Source organism: Pristiophorus japonicus, chromosome 20 (genome assembly GCF_044704955.1).
Source record: "Pristiophorus japonicus isolate sPriJap1 chromosome 20, sPriJap1.hap1, whole genome shotgun sequence".
Classification (NCBI taxonomy): Eukaryota; Metazoa; Chordata; class Chondrichthyes; family Pristiophoridae; genus Pristiophorus; species Pristiophorus japonicus.
Window position 1 is genome coordinate 1,039,843 of NC_091996.1, and position 27,932 is coordinate 1,067,774.

The window sequence follows — 27,932 nt, forward strand, 5'->3', positions numbered from 1 at the left end:
TGAATGTGTGTGTGAGTGTGTGATTATATGTGTGAGTGAGTGAGTGTGTGTGTGTTTGAGTGAGTGTGTGTGTGAGTGTATGATTGTGTGTGTGTGTGTGTGTGTCTGTATGGGTGAGTGAGTGTGCATGAGTTTGTCTGAGAGTGTGAGTGTGTGTGACTGTGAGTGTGTGTGAGTGTGTGTTTGTCAGTGTGTGTGTGTGTGTGAGTGTGTGAGTGTGTGTGAGTATGTGTGTGAGTGTGTTAGAATGTGTATGAGTGTGTGTGTGAGTGTACGAGTGTGTGAGAGTGTATGTGCGTGTGTGAGTGTGACTGTGTGCGTGTGACTGTGTGTTTGTGAGTGAGTGTGTATGAGTGTGTGAATGTTTGTGAGAGAGTGTGATTGTGTGTGTGTGATTGTGAGTGTGAGTGTGTGTGAGTGTGTGATTGTGACTGTGAGTGAGTATGAGTGTGTGTGTGTGATTCTGTGTGTGAGCGTGAGTGTACGTGTGAGTGAGTGTGTGTGAGTGTGTGTGAGTGTGAGTGTGTGAGTGTGTGTGACCGAGTGTGTGTGTGAGTGAGTGCATGTGTGTGTGTGAGTGAGTGCATCTGAGAGTGCGTGAGTGTGAGTGTGAGCGTGAGTGTGTCAGTGAATGTGAGTGTGCCTGAGCGTATGACTGTGTGTGTGTGAGAGAGAGTCTGTGTGTGAGTGAGTGAGTGAGCGTGTGTGTATGTGAGCGTATATGTGAGTGTGAGTGTGTGTGTGTGTGTGTGTGTGTGTGTGCATATGTAAATGTGAGTGTGTGTTTATTTGTTTGTGTGTGTGTCTTAGAGTGTGTGCGTAAGTGTGTGAATGTGTGTGTGAGATTGTGTGTGCGTGTGTGTGAGTGTGACTGTGTGTGACTGTGTGTGAGTGCATGTGCGTGAGTGTATGAGTGTGTGCGTGAGTCTATGAGTATGTGTGTGTCATTGTGTGTGTGAGTGTGTGAATGTGTGTGAGTGTTTGTGTGAGCATGTGAGAGTGTGTGTGTGTGTGTGTGTGTGAGTTTGACTGTGTGTTTGTGTGTGAGTTTGTGTGAGTGTGTGTGTGTGAGTGAGTGTTTGAGTGTGTGTGTGAGTGAATGTGTGAGTGTAAGTGTGTGTGAAAGTGTGAGTGCGTGTGTGAGTCTGTGAATGTATGTTTGAGTGTGTGAGTGTGTGTGTGTGTGTCATTCTTTGTGTGTGTGTGAGTGTGTCTGTGTGAGTGTGTGATTGTGTGTGTGAGTGTGTGTGTGTGGGAGTGTGTGAGTGTTTGAGTGTGTGTGTGTGAGTGTGTGTGAATGTATGTGTGAGTCTGTGTGTGTGAGTGTGTGAGTGTTTGAGTGTGTGTGTGTTTGTGTGTGAGTGTGTGTTTGTGTGTGTGTGTGTCAGTGTGTGAGTGTTTGAGTGTGTGTGTGTGTGTGAGTGTGTCATTCTTTGTGTGTGTGTGAGTGTGTGTGTGTGAGTGTATGATTGTGTGTGTGTGTGTGTGTGTGTGAGTGTGTGAATGTTTGAGTGTGTGTGTGTGTGAGTGTGTGTGAATGTATGTGTGAGTCTATGTGTGTGAGTGTGTGAGTGTTTGAGTGTGTGTGTGTGTGTGTGAGTGTGTGTTTGTGTTTTTGTGTGTGTGTCAGTGTGTGGGTATGTGTGATTGTGTGTGTGTGTGTGTGTAAGTGAGTGTGTGTGTGAGTGTGTGTGACTGTGAGTGTGCATGTGTGTGAGTGTGTGTGTGAGTGTGAGTGTGTGAGTGTGTGTGTGTGAGTGTTTGTGTGTGAGCATGTGAGAGTGTGTGTGTTCGTGTGTATGTGTGTTTGAGACTGTGTGTGTGTGACTGTGTGTTTGTGTGCAACTGTGCATGAGTGTGTGTGCGTGAGTTTGTGTGAGTGTGTGTGTGTGACTGAGTGTGTGAGTGTGTGTGTGAGTGAGTGTGTGAGTGTTTGAGTGTGTGTGTGTGTGAGAGTGTGTGTGTGTGAGTGAGTGTGTGAGTGTTTGACTGTGTGTGTGTGAGTGTGTGTGTGTCAGTGTGTGGGTGTCTGTGATTGTGTGTGTGTGTGTGAGTGTGTGTGTGAGTGTGTGTGAGCGTGTGAGAGTGCGTGTGTGCATGTGTATGTGTGTGTGAGAGTGTGTGTGCGAGTGCATGTGAAAGTGTTTGTGTGCGTGTGTATGTGTGTGTGAGACTGTGTGTGAATGTGTATGTGTGTTTGTGTGTGAGCGTGTGAGAGTGCGTGTGTGCATGTGTATGTGTGTGTGAGACTGTATGCATGTGTGTGAGTGTGAGTGTGTGTGACTGTGAGTGTGCGTGTGTGTGTGTGCGTGTGTGTGTGAGTGTGTGAGTGTGTGCGTGTGTGTGAGAGTGTGTGTGAATGTATGTGTGAGTGTGTGAGTGGGTGTGTGTGAGTGTGTGGGTGTTTGAGTATGTGTGTGTCTGTGATTGTGTGTGTGTGAGTGTGTGTGTGAGTGTGTGATTGTGTGTGTGTGTTTATGTGTGAGTGAGCAAGAGTCTATGAGTGTGTGTTAGTGTGTTTGTGTGTGAGTGTGTGTGTGGGTGTGTGTGTGAGTGTATGACTCTGTGTGTGAGAGAGTCTGTGTGTGAGTGAGTGAGTGAACGTGTGTGTATGAGTGTATGTGTGAGTGTGTGTGTGTGAGTGTATGAGTGTGTGTGAGTGTGTGCGTGTGTGAATGTGAGAAACATAGAAACATAGAAACATAGAAAATAAGTGCTGGAGTAGGCCATTCGGCCCTTCTAGCCTGCACCGCCATTCAATGAGTTCATGGCTGAACATGCAACTTCAGTACCCCATTCCTGCTTTCTCACCATACCCCTTGATTCCCCTAGTAGTAAGGACTTCATCTAACTCCTTTTTGAATATATTTAGTGAATTGGCCTCAACAACTTTCTGTGGTAGAGAATTCCACAGGTTCACCACTCTCTGGGTGAAGAAATTCCTCCTCATCTCGGTCCTAAATGGCTTCCCCCTTATCCTTAGACTGTGTCCCCTGGTTCTGGACTTCCCCAACATTGGGAACATTCTTCCTGCATCTAACCTGTCTAACCCCGTCAGAATTTTAAACGTTTCTATGAGGTCCCCTCTCATTCTTCTGAACTCCAGTGAATACAAGCCCAGTTGATCCAGTCTTTCTTGATAGGTCAGTCCCGCCATCCCGGGAATCAGTCTGGTGAACCTTCGCTGCACTCCCTCAATAGCAAGAATGTCCTTCCTCAGGTTAGGAGACCAAAACTGTACACAATACTCCAGGTGTGGCCTCACCAAGGCCCTGTACAACTGTAGCAACACCTCCCTGCCCCTGTACTCAAATCCCCTCGCTATGAAGGCCAACATGCCATTTGCTTTCTTAACCGCCTGCTGTACCTGCATGCCAACCTTCAATGACTGATGTACCATGACACCCAGGTCTCTTTGCACCTGCCCTTTTTCTAAGCTGTCACCATTCAGATAATAGTCTGTCTCTCTGTTTTTACCACCAAGAGTGTGTGTTTGTGTGTGATAGCCTTAGAGTGTGAGTGTGTGAATATCTGTGTGTGTGTGAGTGTGTGAGTGAGTGTGTGTGAGTGTGTGTGTTTGTGTTTGTGTGTGACTGTGTGAGTGAATGTGTGTGAGTGTGTGTGTGTGTGTTTGTGTGTGACTGTGTGTGAGTGTGTGTGCGTGAGTGTGTGAGTGTGTGCGTGAGTGAGTGTGTGTGGGTCAGTGTGAGTGTGTGAGTGTGAGTGTGTGTGTGAGTGTGTTTGCGTCAGTGTGTGAGTGTGTGTGTGAGTGAGTGTGTGTGGGTCATTGTGAGTGTGACTGTGTGTTTGTGTGGGATTGTGTGTGTGCGTGAGTCTGTGAGAGTGTGTGTGTGCCAGTGAGTGTGTGATGCGTGTGTGTGTGAGTGTGTGTGAGTTTGTGTGAGTGTGTGAGTGTGAGTGTGTGTGACTGTGAGTGTGCGTGTGTGTGAGTGTGTGAGTGTGTGTGTGAGTGTGTGCATGAGTTTGTGTGAGTTTGTGTGTGTGTGAGTGAGTGCGTGTGAGTGAATGTGTGTGCGTGAGTGTGTGTGTGAGTGTGTGAGTGTGTGTGTGTTTGAGTGAATGTGTGTGTGAGTGTATGATTTTGTGTGTGTGTGTGTGTCTGTGTGTGTGTGTGAATGAGTGTGCGTGTGTGTATGTGAGTTTATGTGTGAGTGTGTGAGAGAGTGTATGAGTGTATATTAGTGTGTGCATGTGTGAATGTGTGTGTGTTTTTGTGTGTTTGTGTGTGAGTGTGTTAGAGTGTGTGTGTAAGTGTGTGATGTGTGTGTGTGAGTGTGACTGTGTGTTTGTTTGTGAATGCGCATATTTGTGTGAGTGTGTGAGAGTGTATGAGTGTGTATTAGAATGTGCATGTGTGAATGTGAGTGCGTGTTTGTGTGTTTGCGTGAGAGTATGCGAGTGTGTATGTGAGTGTGACTGTGTTTGTGAGTGTGACTGTGTGTTTCTGTGTGAGTGTGTGTATTTGTGTGAGTGTGTGTGTGAGTGTGTGAGTGTGTGTGTATGTGTGAATGTGTGACTGTGTGTGTGTGAAAGAGTCTGCGTGTGTGTGAGTGAGTGTGCTGAGTGTATGTGTGTGTGTGCGAGTGTATAAGTGTGTGTGAGTGTGTGCGTGTGTGAATGTGAGCGTGTGTGTGTGTGTGAGTGTGACTGTGCATATTTGTGTGAGTGTGTGTGAGTGTGTGAGTGTGAGTGTGTGAGTGTGTATGTGTGAGTGTGTGTTATTGTGTGTGTGTGAGTGTGTATGTGTGAGTGTGTACGTGTGTATGATTGTGAGTGTGTGTGTGTGAGTGAGTGCGTGTGAGTGAGTGTGTGTGCGTGAGTGTGTGTGTGTGAGTGTGTGAGTGTGTGTGTGTTTGAGTGAATGTGTGTGTGAGTGTATGATTGTGTGTGTGTGTGTGTGTGTCTGTGTGTGTGTGAATGAGTGTGCGTGTGTGTATGTGAGTTTATGTGTGAGTGTGTGAGAGAGTGTATGAGTGTATATTAGTGTGTGCATGTGTGAATGTGTGTGTGTTTTTGTGTGTTTGTGTGTGAGTGTGTTAGAGTGTGTGTGTAAGTGTGTGATGTGTGTGTGTGAGTGTGACAGTGTGTTTGTTTCTGAATGCGCATATTTGTGTGAGTGTGTGTGAGTGAGCGTGTGCGTGTGTATGATTGTGAGTGCTTGTGAGTGTGAGTGAGTGCGTGTGAGTGAGTGTGTGTGTGTGTGAGTGTGTGTGTATGTGTGAATGTGTGGCTGTGCATGTGAGAGGGCCTGCGTGTGTGAGTGAGTGTGCGTAGGTGTATGTGTGTGTGTGTGTGTGAGTATATGAGTGTGTGTGAGTGTGTGCATGTGTGAATGTGAGTGTGTGTTTGTGTATGAGTGTGTTAGAGTGTATGCGTAAGTGTGTGAATGTGTGAGTGTGTGCGTGTGTGTGAGTGTGTGATTGTGTGTGTGTGTGTGGGTGAGTGTGTGATTGTGTGTGAGTGAGTGTGTGTGGTTGTGTGAGTTTGTCTGAGAGTGTGAGTGTGTGTGACTGTGAGTGTGCATGAGTGTGTGTGAGTGTGTGTGTGAGTGAGTGTGTGACTGTGTGTGTGTGAGAGTCTGTGTGTGAGTTTATGTGTGAGTGTGTGAGAGTGTATGAGTGTGTATTAGAATGTGCATGTGTGAATGTGAGTGTGTGTTTGTGTGTTTGCGTGTGAGTATGTGAGTGTGTACATGAGTGTGACTGTGTTTGTGAGTGTGACTGTGTGTTTCTGTGTGAGTGTGTATATTTGTGTGAGTGTGTGTGTGAGTGTGTGAGTGTGTGTGTATGTGTGAATGTGTGACTGTGTGTGTGTGAAAGAGTCTGCGTGTGTGTGAGTGAGTGTGCTGAGTGTATGTGTGTGTGTGAGAGTGTATAAGTGTGTGTGAGTGTGTGCGTGTGTGAATGTGAGCGTGTGTGTGTGTGAGTGTGACTGTGTGTTTGTGTGTGAGTGTGCATATTTGTGTGAGTGTGTGTGAGTGTGTGTGAGTGTGTGAGTGTGTGTGTGTGTGAGTGTGTGTTATTGTGTGTGTGAATGTGTATGTGTGTATGATTGTGAGTGTGTGTGTGTGAGTGAGTGCGTGTGAGTGAGTGTGTGTGCGTGAGTGTGTGTGTGTGAGTGTGTGAGTGTGTGTGTGTTTGAGTGAATGTGTGTGTGAGTGTATGATTGTGTGTGTGTGTGTCTGTGTGTGTGTGAATGAGTGTGCGTGTGTGTATGTGAGTTTATGTGTGAGTGTGTGAGAGAGTGTATGAGTGTATATTAGTGTGTGCATGTGTGAATGTGTGTGTGTTTGTGTGTGTTTGTGTGTGAGTGTGTTAGAGTGTGTGTGTAAGTGTGTGATGTGTGTGTGTGAGAGTGACTGTGTGTTTGTTTGTGAATGCGCATATTTGTGTGAGTGTGTGTGAGTGAGCGTGTGCGTGTGTATGATTGTGAGTGCTTGTGAGTGTGAGTGAGTGCGTGTGAGTGAGTGTGTGTGTGAGTGTGTGTGTATGTGTGAATGTGTGGCTGTGCATGTGAGAGGGCCTGCGTGTGTGAGTGAGTGTGTGTAGGTGTATGTGTGTGTGTGTGTGTGAGTATATGAGTGTGTGTGAGTGTGTGCATGTGTGAATGTGAGTGTGTGTTTGTGTGTTTGTGTATGAGTGTGTTAGAGTGTATGCGTAAGTGTGTGAATGTGTGAGTGTGTGCGTGTGTGTGAGTGTGTGATTGTGTGAGTGTGTGTGGGTGAGTGTGTGATTGTGTGTGAGTGAGTGTGTGTGGTTGTGTGAGTTTGTCTGAGAGTGTGAGTGTGTGTGACTGTGAGTGTGCATGAGTGTGTGTGTGTGTGTGTGTGAGTGAGTGTGTGACTGAGTGTGTGTGAGAGAGTCTGTGTGTGAGTTTATGTGTGAGTGTGTGAGAGTGTATGAGTGTGTATTAGAATGTGCATGTGTGAATGTGAGTGTGTGTTTGTGTGTTTGCATGTGAGTATGTGATTGTGTATGTGAGTGTGACTGTGTTTGTGAGTGTGACTGTGTGTTTCTGCGTGAGTGTGTATATTTGTGTGAGTGTGTGTGTGAGTGTGTGAGTGTGTGTGTATGTGTGAATGTGTGACGGTGTGTGTGTGAAAGAGTCTGCGTGTGTGTGAGTGAGTGTGCTGAGTGTATGTGTGTGTGTGAGAGTGTATAAGTGTGTGTGAGTGTGTGCGTGTGTGAATGTGAGCGTGTGTGTGTGTGTGAGTGTGACTGTGTTTGTGTGTGAGTGTGCATATTTGTGTGAGTGTGTGTGAGTGTGTGAGTGTGAGTGTGTGAGTGTGTGTGTGAGTGTGTTATTGTGTGTGTATGAATGTGTATGTGTGAGTGTGTACGTGTGTATGATTGTGAGTGTGTGTGTGTGAGTGAGTGCGTGTGAGTGAGTGTGTGTGTGTGTATGTGAATGTGTGACTCTGTGTGTATGTGAGAGAGTCTTCGTGTGTGAGTGAGTAAGTGTGCGTGAGTGTATGTGTGAGAGTGTGTGTGAGTGTATGAGTATGTGTGTGTGTGTGTATGAATGTGAGTGTGTGTTTGTGTGTGTGTTAGCGTGTGAGTGTGAGTGTGTGTGAGTGCGAGTGTGTGTGTGAGTGTGTGTGTGCGTGTGAGTGTGACTGTGTGTTTGTGTATGAGTGTATGTGAGTGTGTGTGCGTGTGTGAGCCAGAGAATCTGTGTGTGAGTGAGTGAGTGATCGTGTGTGTATGTGAGTGTATGTGTAAGTGTGAGTGTGTGTTTGTGTGTGAGAGTGTATGAGTGTGTGTGAGTGTGTACGCGTGTGAATGTGAGTGTGTGTTTGTGTGTTTGTGTTTGAGTGTCTTAGAGTGTGTGCTTGAGTGTGTGAATTTGTGTGTGTGTGTACATGTGTATGTGTGTGTGACTGTGTGTGTGTGCGTGTGTGAATGTGTGTTTGTGTGTGACTGTGTGTGTTTGAGTTTGCGTGTGTATGTTGAGTGTGTGAGTGTATGAGTGTGTGAGTGAGTGTGTGTGTCTGAGTGTGTGTGAGTGTATTTGTACATGTGTATGTGTGTGTGAGACTGTGTGTGTGTGAGTTTGACTGTGTGTTTGTGTGTGACTGTGTGTGAGTGTGTGTGTGTGAGTTTGTGTGAGCATGTGTGTGAGTGTGTGTGTGAGTGTGTGTGTGTGTGTGTGGGTGTGTGAGTGTGTCTGAGTGAGTGTGTGTGTGTGTGTGTGTGAATGTGTGAGCATGAGAGTGTGTGTGTATGACTGTGTGTGTGTGAGTGAGTGTCTGTGTGTGTGAGTGGGTATGCGTGAGTGTGTGAGTGTGAGTGCATGTGTGAGTGTGTGTGTGAGTGTATGAATGTGTTTGAGTGTGTGAGTGTGTGTGTGCGTGTGTTTTAGTGAGTTTGTCTGAGAGTGTGAGTGATTGTGACTGTGAGTGTGCGTGAGTGTGTGTGTGAGTGAGTGAGTGTGCGTGTGTGTATGTGAGTTTATGTGTGAGTGTGTGAGAGTGTATGAGTGTGTATTAGTGTGTGCATGTGTGAATGTGAGTGTGTGTTTGTGTGTTTGCATGTGAGTGTGTGAGTGTGTGTGTGAGTGTGACTGTGTGTGTGAGTGTGACTGGGTGTTTGTGTGTGAGTGCGCATATTTGTGTGAGTGTGTGTGTGAGTGTGTGTGTATGTGTGAATGTGTGAATGTGTGACTGTGTGTGTGTGAGAGAGTCTGCGTGTGTGTGAGTGAGTGTGCTGAGTGTTAGTGTGTGTGTGAGAGTGTATAAGTGTGTGTGAGTGTGTGCGTGTGTGAATGTGAGTGTGTGTTTGTGTGTTGTGTATGAGTATATTAGAGTGTGTGTGTAATTGTGTGAATGTGTGTGTGTGAGTGTGACTGTGTGTTTGTGTATGAGTTTGCATATTTGTGTGAGTGTGTGTGTGAGTGAGTGCGTGTGAGTGATTGTGTGTATGTGTATGTGAATGTGTGACTCTGTGTGTATGTGAGAGAGTCTGCGTGTGTGAGTGAGTAAGTGTGCGTGAGTGTATGTGTGAGAGTGTGTGTGAGTGTATGAGTATGTGTGTGTGTGCGTGTGTGTGTATGAATGTGAGTGGGTGTTTGTGCATGTGAGTGTGACTGTGTGTTTGTGTATGAGTATATGTGAGTGTGTGTGTGCGTGTGTGAGCCAGAGAGTCTGTGTGTGAGTGAGTGAGTGAGCGTGTGTGTATGTGAGTGTATGTGTAAGTGTGACTGTGTGTTTGTGTGTGAGTGTGTGCGCGTGAGTTTGTGCGTGTGTGTGAGTGAGTGTATGAGTTTGTGTGAGTGTGAGTGTGTGTGTGTGCGTGTGTGAGTATGACTGTGTGTTTGTGTGTGAGTGTGTGAGAGTGTGTAAATGTGTGAGTGTGTGTGAAAGTTTCATTGTGTGTTTGTGTGTGTGAGTGTGTGATTGTGAGTGTGTGAGTGTGAGTGTGTGTGTGAGTGAGTGTGAGTGGGTGTGTGAGTGTGAGTGTGTGTGTGAGTGAGTGAGTATGTGCGACTGAGTGTATGTGAGTGAGTGCATGTGTGTGTGTGAGTGAGTGTTTGAGTGAGTGTGTGTGTGAGTGTGAGTGTGAGTGTGTGAGTATGTGTGACTGAGTGTATGTGAGTGAGTGCATGTGTGTGTGTGAGTGAGTGCATTTGAGAGTGCATCAGTGTGGGTGTATCAGTGAGTGTGAGTGTGTGTGAGTGTATGAGTGTGCGTGAGTGTGTGCGTGTGTGAATGTGAGTGTGTGTTTGTGTGTGACTGTGTGTGAGTGTGTGTGCATGAGAGTGTGAGTGTGTGAGTGTATGAGTGTGTGTGAGTGTGACTGTGTGTTTGTGTGTGACTGTGTGTGAGTGTGTGTGCATGAGAGTGTGAGTGTGCGAGAGTGTATGAGTGTGTGTGAGTGTGACTGTGTGTTTGTGTGTGACTGTGTGTGAGTGTGTGTGCGTGAGTTTGTGTGTGTGTGAGTGAGCGTATGAGTTTGTGTGTGAGTGTGAGTGTGTGAGTGTGTGCGTGTGTGAGTGTGACTGTATGTTTGTGTGTGAGTGTGTGAGAGTGTGTGAATGTGTGTGTGAGAGTGTGATTGTGTGTTTGTGTGTGTGAGTGTGTGATTGTGAGTGTGTGAGTGTGAGTGTGTGTGTGTGTGTGTGAGTGAGTGTGAGTGTGTGTGTGATTCTGTGTGTGTGAGAGAGTCTGTGTGTGAGTGAGTGAGTGTGCGTGTGTGTATGTGAGTTTATGTGTGAGTGTGTGAGAGTGTATGAGTGTGTATTAGTGTGTGCATGTGTGAATGTGAGTGTGTGTTTGTGTGTTTGCATGTGAGTGTGTGAGTGTGTGTGTGTGAGTGTGACTGTGTGTGTGAGTGCGCATATTTGTGTGAGTGTGTGTGTGAGCGTGTGTGTATGTGTGAATGTGTGAATGTGTGACTGTGTGTGTGTGAGAGAGTCTGCGTGTGTGTGAGTGAGTGTGCTGAGTGTATGTGTGTGTGTGAGAGTCTATAAGTGTGTGTGAGTGTGTGCGTGTGTGAATGTGAGTGTGTGTTTGTGTGTTGTGTATGAGTGTGTTAGAGTGTGTGTGTAATTGTGTGAATGTGTGTGTGTGAGTGTGACTGTGTGTTTGTGTGTGAGTTTGCATATTTGTGTGAGTGTGTGTGTGAGTGAGTGCGTGTGAGTGATTGTGTGTGTGTGTATGTGAATGTGTGACTCTGTGTGTATGTGAGAGAGTCTGCGTGTGTGAGTGAGTAAGTGTGCGTGAGTGTATGTGTGAGACTGTGTGTGAGTGTATGAGTATGTGTGTGTGCGTGTGTGTGTATGAAAGTGAGTGGGTGTTTGTGCATATGAGTGTGACTGTGTGTTTGTGTATGAGTGTATGTGAGTGTGTGTGTGCGTGTGTGAGCCAGAGAGTCTGTGTGTGAGTGAGTGAGTGAGCGTGTGTGTATGTGAGTGTATGTGTAAGTGTGACTGTGTGTTTGTGTGTGAGTGTGTGTGCGTGAGTTTGTGTGTGTGTGTGAGTGAGTGTATGAGTTTGTGTGTGAGTGTGAGTGTGTGAGTGTGTGCGTGTGTGAGTGTGACTGTGTGTTTGTGTGTGAGTTTGCATAATTATGTGAGTGTGTGTGTGCATGTGTATATGTGTGTGAGACTGTGTGTGTGTGAGTTTGACTGTGTGTTTGTGTGTGAGTGAGTGAGTGTGCGTGTGTGTATGTGAGTTTATGTGTGAGTGTGTGAGGGTGTATGAGTGTGTATTAGTGTGTGCATGTGTGAATGTGAGTGTGTGTTTGTGTGTTTGCATGTGAGTGTGTGAGTGTGTGTGTGTGAGTGTGACTGTGTGTGTGAGTGTGACTGTTTGTTTGTGTGTGAGTGCGCATATTTGTATGAGTGTGTGTGTGAGTGTATGTGTATGTGTGAATGTGTGAATGTGTGACTGTGTGTGTGTGAGAGAGTCTGTGTGTGTGTGAGTGAGTGTGCTGAGTGTATGTGTGTGTGTGAGAGTCTATAAGTGTGTGTGAGTGTGTGTGTGTGTGAATGTGAGTGTGTGTTTGTGTGTTGTGTATGAGTGTGTTAGAGTGTGTGTGTAATTGTGTGAATGTGTGTGTGAGTGTGACTGTGTGTTTGTGTGTGAGTTTGCATATTTGTGTGAGTGTGTGTTGAGTGAGTGCGTGTGAGTGATTGTGTGTGTGTGTATGTGAATGTGTGACTCTGTGTGTATGTGAGAGAGTCTGCGTGTGTGAGTGAGTAAGTATGCGTGAGTGTATGTGTGAGAGTGTGTGTTTGAGTGTATGAGTATGTGTGTGTGTGCGTGTGTGTGTATGAACGTGAGTGGGTGTTTGTGCATGTGAGTGTGACTGTGTGTTTGTGTATGAGTGTATGTGAGTGTGTGTGTGCGTGTGTGAGCCAGAGAGTCTGTGTGTGAGTGAGTGAGTGAGCGTGTGTGTATGTGAGTGTATGTGTAAGTGTGACTGTGTGTTTGTGTGTGAGTGTGTGTGCGTGAGTTTGTGTGTGTGTGTGAGTGAGTGTATGAGTTTGTGTGTGAGTGTGAGTGTGTGAGTGTGTGCATGTGTGAGTGTGACTGTGTGTTTGTGTGTGAGTGTGTGAGTGTGTGTGAAAGTTTCATTGTGTGTTTGTGTGTGTGAGTGTGTGATTGTGAGTGTGTGAGTGTGAGTGCGTGTGTGAGTGAGTGTGAGTGGGTGTGTGTGGTTCTGTGTGTGTGAGTGTGAGTGTGTGTGTGAGTGAGTGTGTGTGTGTGAGTGTGAGTGTGAGTGTGTGAGTATGTGTGACTGAGTGTATGTGAGTGAGTGCATGTGTGTGTGTGAGTGAGTGCATTTGAGAGTGCATCAGTGTGGGTGTATCAGTGAGTGTGAGTGTGTGTGAGTGTATGAGTGTGCGTGAGTGTGTGCGTGTGTGAATGTGAGTGTGTGTTTGTGTGTGACTGTGTGTGAATGTGTGTGCATGAGAGTGTGAGTGTGAGAGTGTATGAGTGTGTGTGAGTGTGACTGTGTTTGTGTCTGTCTGTGTATGAGTGTGTGTGCATGAGAGTGTGAGTGTGCGAGAGTGTATGAGTGTGTGCGAGTGTGACTGTGTGTTTGTGTGTGACTGTGTGTGAGTGTGTGTGCGTGAGTTTGTGTGTGCGTGAGTGAGCGTATGAGTTTGTGTGTGAGTGTGAGTGTGTGAGTGTGTGCGTGTGTGAGTGTGACTGTGTGTTTGTGTGTGAGTGTGTGAGAGTGTGTGAATGTGTGTGTGAGAGTGTGATTGTGTGTTTGTGTGTGTGAGTGTGTGATTGTGAGTGTGTGAGTGTGAGTGTGTGTGAGTGTGTGTGTGAGTGAGTGTGAGTGTGTGTGTGATTCTGCGTGTGTGAGAGAGTCTGTGTGTGAGTGAGTGAGTGTGCGTGTGTGTATGTGAGTTTATGTGTGAGTGTGTGAGAATGTATGAGTGTGTATTAGTGTGTGCATGTGTGAATGTGAGTGTGTGTTTGTGTGTTTGCATGTGAGTGTGTGAGTGTGTGTTTGTGTGAGTGTGACTGTGTGTGTGACTGTGACTGTGTGTTTGTGTGTGAGTGCGCATATTTGTGTGAGTGTGTGTGTGAGTGTGTGTGTATGTGTGAATGTGTGAATGTGTGACTGTGTGTGTGTGAGAGAGTCTGCGTGTGTGTGAGTGAGGGTGCTGAGTGTATGTGTGTGTGTGAGAGTGTATAAGTGTGTGTGAGTGTGTGCGTGTGTGAATGTGAGTGTGTGTTTGTGTGTTGTGTATGAGAGTGTTAGAGTGTGTGTGTAATTGTGTGAATGTGTGTGTGTGAGTGTGAGTGTGTGTTTGTGTGTTGTGTATGAGAGTGTTAGAGTGTGTGTGTAATTGTGTGAATGTGTGTGTGTGAGTGTGACTGTGTGTTTGTGTGTGAGTTTGCATATTTGTGTGAGTGTGTGTGTGAGTGATTGTGTGTGTGTGTGTATGTGAATGTGTGACTCTGTGTGTATGTGAGAGAGTCTGCGTGTGTGAGTGAGTAAGTGTGCGTGAGTGTATGTGTGAGAGTGTGTGTGAGTGTATGAGTATGTGTGTGTGTGTGTGTGTGTGTGTGTGTATGAATGTGAGTGGGTGTTTGTGCATGTGAGTGTGACTGTGTGTTTGTGTATGAGTGTATGTGAGTGTGTGTGTGCGTGTGTGAGCCAGAGAGTCTGTGTGTGAGTGAGTGAGTGAGCGTGTGTGTATGTGAGTGTATGTGTAAGTGTGACTGTGTGTTTGTGTGTGAGTGTGTGCGCGTGAGTTTGTGTGTGTGTGTGAGTGAGTGTATGAGTTTGTGTGAGTGTGAGTGTGTGTGTGTGCGTGTGTGAGTGTGACTGTGTGTTTGTGTGTGAGTGTGTGAGTGTGTGAGTGTGTGAATGTGTGAGTGTGTGTGAAAGATTCATTGTGTGTTTGTGTTTGTGAGTGTGTGATTGTGAATGTGTGAGTGTGTGTGTGAGTGAGTGTGAGTGGGTGTGTGTGGTTCTGTGTGTGTGAGTGTGAGTGTGTGTGTAAGTGAGTGTGCATGTGTGAGTGTGAGTGTGGATGTGTGAGTATGTGTGACTGAGTGTATGTGAGTGAGTGCATGTGTGTGTGTGAGTGAGTGCATTTGAGAGTGCATCAGTGTGGGTGTATCAGTGAGTGTGAGTGTGTGTGAGTGTATGAGTGTGCGTGAATGTGTGTGTGAGAGTGAGTGCATTTGAGAGTGCATCAGTGAGTGTGAGTGTGTGTGAGTGTATGAGTGTGCGTGAGTGTGTGCGTGTGTGAATGTGAGTGTGTGTTTGTGTGTGACTGTATGTGAGTGTATGTGCATGAGAGTGTGAGTGTGTGAGAGTGTATGAGTGTGTGTGAGTGTGACTGTGTGTTTGTGTGTGACTGTGTGTGAGTGTGTGTGCATGAGAGTGTGAGTGTGCGAGAGTGTATGAGTGTGTGTGAGTGTGACTGTGTTTGTGTGTGAGTGTGTGAGAGTGTGTGAATGTGTGTGTGAGAGTGTGATTGTGTGTTTGTGTGTGAGATTGTGAGTGTGTGAGTGTGAGTGTGTGTGAGTGAGTGTGAGTGTGTGTGTGATTCTGTGTGTGAGTGTGAATGTGTGTGTGAGTGTGAGTGTGAGTTTGTGAGTATGTGTGACTGAGTGTATGTGAGTGAGTGCATGTGTGTTTGTGTGTGAGTGAGTGCATCTGAGAGTGCATACGTGTGAGTGTGTCAGTGAGTGTGAGTGTGTGTGAGTGTATGAGTGTGTGTGAGTGTGTGTGTGTGTGGATGTGAGTGTGTGTTTGTGTGTGAGTGTCTTAGAGTGTGTGCGTGATTGTGTGAATGTGTGTGTGCATTCGTGTGTGAGAGTGTGTGTGTGTGCGTGTGTATGTCTGTGTGTATGTGTGTGCATGTGTGTGAGTGTGACTATGTGTTTGTGTGTGAGAGTGTGTGCATGAAAGTGTGAGTCTGTGAGAGTGTATGAGTGTGTGTGAGTGTGTGAATATGAGTGTGTGTTTGTGTGTTTGTGTGTAAGTGTCTTAGAGTGTGTGCGTGAGTGTGTGAATAAGTGTGAGCATGCGTGTGTGAGAGTGTGTGCGTGTATGTGTATGTGTGTGTGACTGTGTGTGTGTGTGTGAGTGTGACTGTGTGTTTGTGTGTGAGTTTGCATATTTGTGTGAGTGTGTGTGTGAGTGCGTGTGAGTGATTGTGTGTGTGTGTATGTGAATGTGTGACTCTGTGTGTATGTGAGAGAGTCTGCGTGTGTGAGTGAGTAAGTGTGCGTGAGTGTATGTGTGAGAGTGTGTGTGAGTGTATGAGTATGTGTGTGCGTGCGTGTGTGTGTATGAATGTGAGTGGGTGTTTGTGCATGTGAGTGTGACTGTGTGTTTGTGTATGAGTGTATGTGAGTGTGTGTGTGCGTGTGTGAGCCAGAGAGTCTGTGTGTGAGTGAGTGAGTGAGCGTGTGTGTATGTGAGTGTATGTGTAAGTGTGACTGTGTGTTTGTGTGTGAGTGTGTGCGCGTGAGTTTGTGTGTGTGTGTGAGTGAGTGTATGAGTTTGTGTGAGTGTGAGTGTGTGTGTGTGCGTGTGTGAGTGTGACTGTGTGTTTGTGTGTGAGTGTGTGAGAGTGTGTGAATGTGTGAGTGTGTGTGAAAGTTTCATTGTGTGTTTGTGTGTGTGAGTGTGTGATTGTGAGTGTGTGAGTGTGAGTGTGTGTGTGAGTGAGTGTGAGTGGGTGTGTGTGGTTTTGTGTGTGTGAGTGTGAGTGTGTGTGTGAGTGAGTGTGTGTGTGTGAGTGTGAGTGTGAGTGTGTGAGTATGTGTGACTGAGTGTATGTGAGTGAGTGCATGTGTGTGTGTGAGTGAGTGCATTTGAGAGTGCATCAGTGTGGGTGTATCAGTGAGTGTGAGTGTGTGTGAGTGTATGAGTGTGCGTGAGTGTGTGCGTGTGTGAATGTGAGTGTGTGTTTGTGTGTGACTGTGTGTGAGTGTGTGTGCATGAGAGTGTGAGCGTGTGAGAGTGTATGAGTGTGTGTGAGTGTGACTGTGTGTTTGTGTGTGACTGTGTGTGAGTGTGTGTGCATGAGAGTGTGAGTGTGCGAGCGTGTATGAGTGTGTGCGAGTATGACTGTGTGTTTGTGTGTGACTGTGTGTGAGTGTGTGTGCGTGAGTTTGTGTGTGCGTGAGTGAGCGTATGAGTTTGTGTGTGAGTGTGAGTGTGTGAGTGTGTGCGTGTGTGAGTGTGACTGTATGTTTGTGTGTGAGTGTGTGAGAGTGTGTGAATGTGTGTGTGAGAGTGTGATTGTGTCTTTGTGTGTGTGAGTGTGTGATTGTGAGTGTGTGAGTGTGTGTGAGTGTGTGTGTGAGTGAGTGTGAGTGTGTGTGTGATTCTGTGTGTGTGAGAGAGTCTGTGTGTGAGTGAGTGAGTGTGCGTGTGTGTATGTGAGTTTATGTGTGAGTGTGTGAGAGTGTATGAGTGTGTATTAGTGTGTGCATGTGTGAATGTGAGTGTGTGTTTGTGTGTTGTGTATGAGTGTGTTAGAGTGTGTGTGTAATTGTGTGAATGTGTGTGTGTGAGTGTGACTGTGTGTTTGTGTGTGAGTTTGCATATTTGTGTGAGTGTGTGTGTGAGTGAGTGCGTGTGAGTGATTGTGTGTCTGTGTATGTGAATGTGTGACTCTGTGTGTATGTGAGAGAGTCTGCGTGTGTGAGTGAGTAAGTATGCGTGAGTGTATGTGTGAGAGTGTGTGTTTGAGTGTATGAGTATGTGTGTGTGTGCGCGTGTGTGTGTATGAATGTGAGTGGGTGTTTGTGCATGTGAGTGTGACTGTATGTTTGTGTATGAGTGTATGTGAGTGTGTGTGTGCGTGTGTGAGCCAGATAGTCTGTGTTTGAGTGAGTGAGTGAGCGTGTGTGTATGTGTAAGTGTGAGTGTGTGTTTGTGTGTGAGAGTGTATGAGTGTGTGAGTGTGTGCGCGTGTGAATGTGAGTGTGTGTTTGTGTGTTTGTGTTTGAGTGTCTTAGAGTGTGTGCGTGAGTGTGTGAATTTGTGTGTGTGTACATGTGCATGTGTGTGTGATTGCGTGTGTGTGTGTGTGTGACTGTGTGTTTGTATGTGACTGTGTGTGTTTGTGTGTGCGTGAGTATGTTGAGTGTGTGAGTGTATGAGTGCGTGAGTGAGTGTGTGTGTCTGAGTGTGTGTGAGTGTGTGTGTACATGTGTATGTGTGTGTGAGACTGTGTTTGTGTGAGTTTGACTGTGTGTTTGTGTGAGTGCGTGTGTGTGTTTGTGTGAGTTTGTCTGAGAGTGTGAGTGAGTGTGACTGTGAGTGTGCGTGAGTGTTTGTGAGTGTGTGTGTGAGTGTGTGAGAGTGTATGAGTGTGTATTAGTGTGTGCATGTGTGAATGTGAGTGTGTGTTTGTGTGTTTGCGTGTGAGTGTGTGAGTGTGTGTGTGTGAGTGTGACTGTGTGTGTGAGTGTGACTGTGTGTTTGTGTGTGAGTGCGCATATTTGTATGAGTGTGTGTGTGAGTGTGTGTGTAGGTGTGAATGTGTGAATGTGTGACTGTGTGTGTGTGAGAGAGTCTGCGTGTGTGTGAGTGAGTGTGCTGAGTGTATGTGTGTGTGTGAGAGTCTATAAGTGTGTGTGAGTGTGTGTGTGTGTGAATGTGAGTGTGTGTTTGTGTGTTGTGTATGAATGTGTTAGAGTGTGTGTGTAATTGTGTGAATGTGTGTGTGAGTGTGACTGTGTGTTTGTGTGTGAGTTTGCATATTTGTGTGAGTGTGTGTGTGAGTGAGTGCGTGTGAGTGATTGTGTGTGTGTGTATGTGAATGTGTGACTCTGTGTGTATGTGAAAGAGTCTGCGTGTGTGAGTGAGTAAGTATGCGTGAGTGTATGTGTGAGAGTATGTGTTTGAGTGTATGAGTATATGTGTGTGTGCGTGTGTGTGTATGAACGTGAGTGGGTGTTTGTGCATGTGAGTGTGACTGTGTGTTTGTGTATGAGTGTATGTGAGTGTGTGTGTGCGTGTGTGAGCCAGAGAGTCTGTGTGTGAGTGAGTGAGTGAGTGAGCGTGTGTGTATGTGAGTGTATGTGTAAGTGTGACTGTGTGTTTGTGTGTGAGTGTGTGTGCGTGAGTTTGTGTGTGTGTGTGAGTGAGTGTATGAGTTTGTGTGTGAGTGTGAGTGTGTGAGTGTGTGCATGTGTGAGTGTGACTGTGTGTTTGTGTGTGAGTGTGTGAGTGTTTGTGAAAGTTTCATTGTGTGTTTGTGTGTGTGAGTGTGTGATTGTGAGTGTGTGAGTGTGAGTGTGTGTGTGAGTGAGTGTGAGTGGGTGTGTGTGGTTCTGTGTGTGTGAGTGTGAGTGTGTGTGTGAGTGAGTGTGTGTGTGTGAGTGTGAGTGTGAGTGTGTGAGTATGTGTGACTGAGTGTATGTGAGTGAGTGCATGTGTGTGTGTGAGTGAGTGCATTTGAGAGTGCATCAGTGTGGGTGTATCAGTGAGTGTGAGTGTGTGTGAGTGTATGAGTGTGCGTGAGTGTGTGCGTGTGTGAATGTGAGTGTGTGTTTGTGTGTGACTGTGTGTGAGTGTGTGTGCATGAGAGTGTGAGTGTGTGAGAGTGTATGAGTGTGTGTGAGTGTGACTGTGTTTGTGTCTGTCTGTGTATGAGTGTGTGTGCATGAGAGTGTGAGTGTGCGAGAGTGTATGAGTGTGTGCGAGTGTGACTGTGTGTTTGTGTGTGACTGTGTGTGAGTGTGTGTGCGTGAGTTTGTGTGTGCGTGAGTGAGCGTATGAGTTTGTGTGTGAGTGTGAGTGTGTGAGTGTGTGAGTGTGTGCGTGTGTGAGTGTGACTGTGTGCTTGTGTGTGTGTGTGAGAGTGTGTGAATGTGTGTGTGAGAGTGTGATTGTGTGTTTGTGTGTGTGCGTGTGTGATTGTGAGTGTGTGAGTGTGAGTGTGTGTGAGTGTGTGTGTGAGTGAGTGTGAGTGTGTGTGTGATTCTGTGTGTGTGAGAGAGTCTGTGTGTGAGTGAGTGAGTGTGCGTGTGTGTATGTGAGTTTATGTGTGAGTGTGTGAGAATGTATGAGTGTGTATTAGTGTGTGCATGTGTGAATGTGAGTGTGTGTTTGTGTGTTTGCATGTGAGTGTGTGAGTGTGTGTTTGTGTGAGTGTGACTGTGTGTGTGACTGTGACTGTGTGTTTGTGTGTGAGTGCGCATATTTGTGTGAGTGTGTGTGTGAGTGTGTGTGTATGTGTGAATGTGTGAATGTGTGACTGTGTGTGTGTGAGAGAGTCTGCGTGTGTGTGAGTGAGGGTGCTGAGTGTATGTGTGTGTGTGAGAGTGTATAAGTGTGTGTGAGTGTGTGCGTGTGTGAATGTGAGTGTGTGTTTGTGTGTTGTGTATGAGAGTGTTAGAGTGTGTGTGTAATTGTGTGAATGTGTGTGTGTGAGTGTGACTGTGTGTTTGTGTGTGAGTTTGCATATTTGTGCGAGTGTGTGTGTGAGTGCGTGTGAGTGATTGTGTGTGTGTGTGTATGTGAATGTGTGACTCTGTGTGTATGTGAGAGAGTCTGCGTGTGAGTGAGTAAGTGTGCGTGAGTGTATGTGTGAGAGTGTGTGTGAGTGTAGGAGTATGTGTGTGCGTGCGTGTGTGTGTATGAATGTGAGTGGGTGTTTGTGCATGTGAGTGTGACTGTGTGTTTGTGTATGAGTGTATGTGAGTGTGTGTGTGCGTGTGTGAGCCAGAGAGTCTGTGTGTGAGTGAGTGAGTGAGCGTGTGTGTATGTGAGTGTATGTGTAAGTGTGACTGTGTGTTTGTGTGTGAGTGTGTGTGCGTGAGTTTATGTGTGTGTGTGAGTGAGTGTATGAGTTTGTGTGTGAGTGTGAGTGTGTGAGTGTGTGCGTGTGTGAGTGTGACTGTGTGTTTGTGTGTGAGTGAGTGAGTGTGTGATTGTGTGAATGTGTGAGTATGTGTGAAAGATTAATTGTGTGTTTGTGTTTGTGAGTGTGTGATTGTGAGTGTGTGAGTGTGTGTGTGAGTGAGTGTGAGTGGGTGTGTGTGGTTCTGTGTGTGTGTGTGTGAGTGAGTGTGTGTGTGTGAGTGTGAGTGTGAGTGTGTGAGTATGTGTGACTGAGTGTATGTGAGTGAGTGCATGTGTGTGTGTGAGTGAGTGCATTTGAGAGTGCATCAGTGTGGGTGTATCAGTGAGTGTGAGTGTGTGTGAGTGTATGAGTGTGCGTGAGTGTGTGCGTGTGTGAATGTGAGTGTGTGTTTGTGTGTGACTGTATGTGAGTGTGTGTGCATGAGAGTGTGAGTGTGTGAGTGTATGAGTGTGTGTGAGTGTGACTGTGTGTTTGTGTGTGAGTGTGTGTGCATGAGAGTGTGAGTGTGCGAGAGTGTATGAGTGTGTGTGAGTGTGACTGTGTGTTTGTGTGTGACTGTGTGTGAGTGTGTGTGCGTGAGTTTGTGTGTGTGTGAGTGAGCGTTTGAGTTTGTGTGTGAGTGTGAGTGTGTGCATGTGTGAGTGTGACTGTGTGTTTGTGTGTGAGTGTGTGAGAGTGTGTGAATGTGTGTGTGTGAGTGTGATTGTGTGTTTGTGTGTGTGAGTGTGTGATTGTGAGTGTGTGAGTGTGAGTGTGTGTGAGTGAGTGTGAGTGTGTGTGTGATTCTGTGTGTGTGAGTGTGAATGTGTGTGTGAGTGTGAGTGTGAGTTTGTGAGTATGTGTGACGGAGTGTATGTGAGTGAGTGCATGTGTGTTTGTGTGTGAGTGAGTGCATCTGAGAGTGCATACGTGTGAGTATGTCAGTGAGTGTGAGTGTGTGTGAGTGTATGAGTGTGTGTGAGTGTGTGTGTGTGTGGATGTGAGTGTGTGTTTGTGTGTGAGTGTCTTAGAGTGTGTGCGTGAGTGTGTGAATGTGTGTGTGCATTCGTGTGTGAGAGTGTGTGTGTGTGCGTGTGTATGTCTGTGTGTATGTGTGTGCATGTGTGTGAGTGTGACTATGTGTTTGTGTGTGAGAGTGTGTGCATGAAAGTGTGAGTGTGTGAGAGTGTATGAGTGTGTGTGAGTGTGTGAGTGTGACTGTGTGTTTGTGTGTGAGTTTGCATATTTGTGTGAGTGTGTGTGTGAGTGAGTGCGTGTGAGTGATTGTGTGTATGTGTATGTGAATGTGTGACTCTGTGTGTATGTGAGAGAGTCTGCATGTGTGAGTGAGTAAGTGTGCGTGAGTGTATGTGTGAGAGTGTGTGTGAGTGTATGAGTATGTGTGTGTGTGCGTGTGTGTGTATGAATGTGAGTGGGTGTTTGTGCATGTGAGTGTGACTGTGTGTTTGTGTATGAGTGTATGTGAGTGTGTGTGTGCGTGTGTGAGCCAGAGAGTCTGTGTGTGAGTGAGTGAGTGAGCGTGTGTGTATGTGAGTGTATGTGTAAGTGTGACTGTGTGTTTGTGTGTGAGTGTGTGCGCGTGAGTTTGTGTGTGTGTGTGAGTGAGTGTATGAGTTTGTGTGAGTGTGAGTGTGTGTGTGTGCGTGTGTGAGTGTGACTGTGTGTTTGTGTGTGAGTGTGTGAGAGTGTGTGAATGTGTGAGTGTGTGTGAAAGTTTCATTGTGTGTTTGTGTGTGTGAGTGTGTGATTGTGAGTGTGTGAGTGTGAGTGTGTGTGTGAGTGAGTGTGAGTGGGTGTGTGTGGTTTTGTGTGTGTGAGTGTGAGTGTGTGTGTGAGTGAGTGTGTGTGTGTGAGTGTGAGTGTGAGTGTGTGAGTATGTGTGACTGAGTGTATGTGAGTGAGTGCATGTGTGTGTGTGAGTGAGTGCATTTGAGAGTGCATCAGTGTGGGTGTATCAGTGAGTGTGAGTGTGTGTGAGTGTATGAGTGTGCGTGAGTGTGTGCGTGTGTGAATGTGAGTGTGTGTTTGTGTGTGACTGTGTGTGAGTGTGTGTGCATGAGAGTGTGAGCGTGTGAGAGTGTATGAGTGTGTGTGAGTGTGACTGTGTGTTTGTGTGTGACTGTGTGTGAGTGTGTGTGCATGAGAGTGTGAGTGTGCGAGCGTGTATGAGTGTGTGCGAGTATGACTGTGTGTTTGTGTGTGACTGTGTGTGAGTGTGTGTGCGTGAGTTTGTGTGTGCGTGAGTGAGCGTATGAGTTTGTGTGTGAGTGTGAGTGTGTGAGTGTGTGCGTGTGTGAGTGTGACTGTATGTTTGTGTGTGAGTGTGTGAGAGTGTGTGAATGTGTGTGTGAGAGTGTGATTGTGTGTTTGTGTGTGTGAGTGTGTGATTCTGTGTGTGTGAGAGAGTCTGTGTGTGAGTGAGTGAGTGTGCGTATGTGTATGTGAGTTTATGTGTGAGTGTGTGAGAGTGTATGAGTGTGTATTAGTGTGTGCATGTGTGAATGTGAGTGTGTGTTTGTGTGTTGTGTATGAGTGTGTTAGAGTGTGTGTGTAATTGTGTGAATGTGTGTGTGTGAGTGTGACTGTGTGTTTGTGTGTGAGTTTGCATATTTGTGTGAGTGTGTGTGTGAGTGAGTGCGTGTGAGTGATTGTGTGTCTGTGTATGTGAATGTGTGACTCTGTGTGTATGTGAGAGAGTCTGCGTGTGTGAGTGAGTAAGTATGCGTGAGTGTATGTGTGAGAGTGTGTGTTTGAGTGTATGAGTATGTGTGTGTGTGCGCGTGTGTGTGTATGAATGTGAGTGGGTGTTTGTGCATGTGAGTGTGACTGTATGTTTGTGTATGAGTGTATGTGAGTGTGTGTGTGCGTGTGTGAGCCAGATAGTCTGTGTTTGAGTGAGTGAGTGAGCGTGTGTGTATGTGTAAGTGTGAGTGTGTGTTTGTGTGTGAGAGTGTATGAGTGTGTGAGTGTGTGCGCGTGTGAATGTGAGTGTGTGTTTGTGTGTTTGTGTTTGAGTGTCTTAGAGTGTGTGCGTGAGTGTGTGAATTTGTGTGTGTGTACATGTGCATGTGTGTGTGATTGCGTGTGTGTGTGTGTGTGACTGTGTGTTTGTATGTGACTGTGTGTGTTTGTGTGTGCGTGAGTATGTTGAGTGTGTGAGTGTATGAATGCGTGAGTGAGTGTGTGTGTCTGAGTGTGTGTGAGTGTGTGTGTACATGTGTATGTGTGTGTGAGACTGTGTTTGTGTGAGTTTGACTGTGTGTTTGTGTGAGTGCGTGTGTGTGTTTGTGTGAGTTTGTCTGAGAGTGTGAGTGAGTGTGACTGTGAGTGTGCGTGAGTGTTTGTGAGTGTGTGTGTGAGTGTGTGAGAGTGTATGAGTGTGTATTAGTGTGTGCATGTGTGAATGTGAGTGTGTGTTTGTGTGTTTGCGTGTGAGTGTGTGAGTGTGTGTGTGTGTGTGTGACTGTGTGTTTGTGTGTGAGTGCGCATATTTGTGTGAGTGCGTGTGTGTGTGTGTGAGTGTGTGAGTGTGTGTGTATGTGTGAATGTGTGACTGTGAGAGAGTCTGCGTGTGTGTGAGTGAGTGTGCTGAGTGTATGTGTGTGTGAGAGTGTATAAGTGTGTGTGAGTGTGTGCGTGTGTGAATGTGAGTGTGTGTTTGTGTGTTTGTGTTTGAGTGTCTTAGAGTGTGTGCGTGAGTGTGTGAATTTGTGTGTGTGTACATGTGTATGTGTGTGTGATTGTGTGTGTGTGTGTGTGTGTGACTGTGTGTTTGAATGTGACTGTGTGTGTTTGAGTGTGTGTGAGTATGTTGAGTGTGTGAGTGTATGAGTGCGTGAGTGAGTGTGTGTGTCTGAGTGTGTGTGAGTGTGTGTGTACATGTGTATGTGTGTGTGAGACTGTGTTTGTGTGAGTTTGACTGTGTGTGTGTGAGTGTGTGAGTGCGTGTGTGTGTTTGTGTGAGTTTGTCTGAGAGTGTGAGTGATTGTGACTGTGAGTGTGCGTGAGTGTTTGTGAGTGTGTGTGTGAGTGTGTGACTGTGTGTGTGTGAGAGAGTCTGTGTGTGCGTGCGTGTATGTGAGTTTATGTGTGAGTGTGTGAGAGTGTATGAGTGTGTATTAGTGTGTGCATGTGTGAATGTGAGTGTGTGTTTGTGTGTTTGCGTGTGAGTGTGTGAGTGTGTGTGTATGAGTGTGACTGTGTGTTTGTGTGTGAGTGCGCATATTTGTGTGAGTGCGTGTGTGTGTGTGTGAGTGTGTGTGTCTGTATGTGTGAATGTGTGACTGTGTGTGTGTGAGAGAGTCTGCGTGTGTGTGAGTGAGTGTGCTGAGTGTATGTGTGTGTGAGAGTGTATAAGTGTGTGTGAGTGTGTGCGTGTGTGAATGTGAGTGTGTGTTTGTGTGTTTGTGTTTGAGTGTCTTAGAGTGTGTGCGTGAGTGTGTGAATTTGTGTGTGTGTACATGTGTATGTGTGTGTGATTGTGTGTGTGTGTGTGTGTGTGTGACTGTGTGTTTGTATGTGACTGTGTGTGTTTGAGTGTGCGTGAGTATGTTGAGTGTGTGAGTGTATGAGTGTGTGAGTGAGTGTGCGTGTCTGAGTGTGTGTGAGTGTGTGTACATATGTATGTGTGTGTGAGACTGTGTGTGTGTGATTTTGACTGTGTGTTTGTGTGTGACTGTGTGTAAGTGTGTGTGTGTGTGGGTGTGTGATTGTGTGTGAGTGTGTCTGTGAGTGTGTTGAATATATGTGTGAGTGTGTGTGTGAGTGAGTGAGTGTATGTGGGTGTGTGTGAGTGTGACTGTGTGTTTGTGTATGAGTGTATGTGAGTGTGTGTGTGCGTGTGTGAGCCAGAGAGTCTGTGTGTGTGTGAGTGAGTGAGAGTGTGTGTATGTGAGTGTATGTGTAAGTGTGAGTGTGTGTTTGTGTGTGAGAGTGTATGATTGTGTGTGAGTGTGCGTGCGTGTGAATGTGAGTGTGTGTTTGTGTGTTTGTGTTTGAGTGTCTTAGAGTGTGTGAGTGAGTGTGTGAATTTGTGTGTGTGTGTATATGTGTGTGTGTGTGTGTGACTGTGTGTGTGTGTGTGTGTGACTGTGTGTTTGTGTGTGACTGTGTGTGTTTGAGTGTGCGTGAGTATGTTGAGTGTGTGAGTGTATGAGTGTGTGAGTGAGTGTGTGTGTCGGAGTGTGTGTGAGTGTGTGTATACATGTGTATGTGTGTGTAAGACTGAGTGTGTGTGAGTTTGACTGTGTGTTTGTGTGTGAGTGTGTGAGTGTGTGTGTGTGTGTGTGTGTGTGTGTGAGTTTGTCTGAGAGTGTGAGTGAGTGTTACTGTGAGTGTGCGTGAGTGTGTGTGAGCGTGTGTGTGAGTGAGTGTGTGACTGTGTGTGCGTGAGAGAGTCTGTGAGTGAGTGAGTGTGTGTGTGTATGTGAGTTTATGTGTGAGTGTGTGAGAGTGTATGAGTGTGTATTAGTGTGTGCATGTGTGAATGTGAGTCTGTGTTTGTGTGTGATTGTGTGAGTGCGTGTGTGTGTGAGTGTGACTGTGTGTGTGAGTATGACTGTGTTTGTGTGTGAGTGAGTGAGTGTGCGTGTGTGTATGTCAGATTATGTGTGAGTGTGTGAGAGTGTATGAGTGTGTATTAGTGTGTGCATGTGTGTATGAGTATGTGTGTTTGTGTGTGAGTGTGTGTGTGTGAGTGTGACTGTGTGTGTGAGTATGACTGTGTGTTTGTGTGTGAGTGCGCATATTTGTGTTAATGTGTATGTGAGTGTGTGTGAGTGTGTGTGTGTGTGTGACTGTGTGTTTGTGCGTGACTGTGTGTGTTTGAGTGTGCGTGAGTATGTTGAGTGTGTGAGTGTATGAGTGCGTGAGTGAGTGTGTGTGTCTGAGTGTGTGTGAGTGTGTGTGTACATGTGTATGTGTGTGTGAGACTGTGTTTGTGTGAGTTTGACTGTGTGTTTGTGTGTGAGTGCGTGTGTGTGTTTGTGTGAGTTTGTCTGAGAGTGTGAGTGAGTGTGAGTGTGAGTGTGCGTGAGTGTTTGTGAGTGTGTGTGTGAGTGTGTGACTATGTGTGTGTGAGAGAGTCTGTGTGTGAGTGAGTGAGTGTGCGTGCGTGTATGTGAGTTTATGTGTGAGTGTGTGAGAGTGTATGAGTGTGCATTAGTGTGTGCATGTGTGAATGTGAGTGTGTGTTTGTGTGTGAGTGCGCATATTTGTGTGAGTGCGTGTGTGTGTGTGAGTGTGTGAGTGTGTGTGTGTGTGTGAATGTGTGAATGTGTGACTGTGTGTGTGTGAAAGAGTCTGCGTGTGTGTGAGTGAGTGTGCTGAGTGTATGTGTGTGTGAGAGTGTATAAGTGTGTGTGAGTGTGTGCGTGTGTGAATGTGAGTGTGTGTTTGTGTGTTGTGTATGAGTGTGTTAGAGTGTGTGTGTAATTGTGTGAATGTGTGTGTGTGAGTGTGTGAGTGTGACTGTGTATTTGTATGTGAGTGTGCATAATTGTGTGAGTGTGTGTGTGAGTGAGTGCGTGTGAGTGATTGTGTGTGTGTATGTGAATGTGTGTGTATGAATGTGAGTATGTGTTTGTGTGTTTGTTAGCGTGTTAGTGTGAGTGTGTGTGTGAGTGTGTGTGTGTGTGTGAGTGTGTGTGTGTGCATGTGAGTGTGACTGTATGTTTGTGTATGAGTGTATGTGAGTGTGTGTGTGCGTGTGTGAGTCAGATAGTCTGTGTTTGAGTGAGTGAGTGAGCGTGTGTGTATGTGTAAGTGTGAGTGTGTGTTTGTGTGTGAGAGTGTATGAGTGTGTGAGTGTGTGCGTGTGTGAATGTGAGTGTGTGTTTGTGTGTTTGTGTTTGAGTATCTTAGAGTGTGTGCGTGAGTGTGTGAATTTGTGTGTGTGTACATGTGTATGTGTGTGTGATTGTGTGTGTGTGTGTGTGTGTGTGTGACTGTGTGTTTGTATGTGACTGTGTGTGTTTGAGTGTGTGTGAGTATGTTGAGTGTGTGAGTGTATGAGTGCATGAGTGAGTGTGTGTGTCTGAGTGTGTGTGAGTGTGTGTGTACATGTGTATGTGTGTGTGAGACTGTGTTTGTGTGAGTTTGACTGTGTGTTTGTGTGTGAGTGTGTGAGTGCGTGTGTGTGTTTGTGTGAGTTTGTCTGAGAGTGTGAGTGAGTGTGACTGTGAGTGTGCGTGAGTGTTTGTGAGTGTGTGTGTGAGTGTGTGACTGTGTGTGTGTGAGAGAGTCTGTGTGTGTGAGTGAGTGTGCGTGCATGTATGTGAGTTTATGTGTGAGTGTGTGAGAGTGTATGAGTGTGTATTAGTGTGTGCATGTGTGAATGTGAGTGTGTGTGTGTGTGAGTGTGACTGTGTGTTTGTGTGTGAGTGCGCATATTTGTGTGAGTGCGTGTGTGTGTGAGTGTGTGAGTGTGTCTGTATGTGTGAATGTGTGACTGTGTGTGTGTGAGAGAGTCTGCGTGTGTGTGAGTGAGTGTGCTGAGTGTATGTGTGTGTGAGAGTGTATAAGTGTGTGTGAGTGTGTGCGTGTGTGAATGTGAGTGTGTGTTTATGTGTTTGTGTTTGAGTGTCTTAGAGTGTGTGCGTGAGTGTGTGAATTTGTGTGTGTGTACATGTGTATGTGTGTGTGATTGTTGTGTGTGTGTGTGTGTGACTGTGTGTTTGTATGTGACTGTGTGTGTTTGAGTGTGCGTGAGTATGTTGAGTGTTTGAGTGTATGAGTGTGTGAGTGAGTGTGCGTGTCTGAGTGTGTGTGAGTGTGTGTACATGCGTATGTGTGTGTGAGACTGTGTGTGTGTGATTTTGACCGTGTGTTTGTGTGTGACTGTGTGTGAGTGTGTGTGTGTGTAAGTTTGTGTGAGCGTGTGTGTGAGTGTGTGTGTGTAAGTGTGTGTGTGTGTGTGTGGGTGTGTGATTGTGTGTGAGTGTGTCTGTGAGTGTGTTGAATATATGTGTGTGTGTGTGTGAGTGAGTGAGTGTATGTGGGTGTGTGTGAGTGTGACTGTGTGTTTGTGTATGAGTGTATGTGAGTGTGTGTGTGTGTGAGCCAGAGAGTCTGTGTGTGAGTGAGTGAGTGAGCGTGTGTGTATGTGAGTG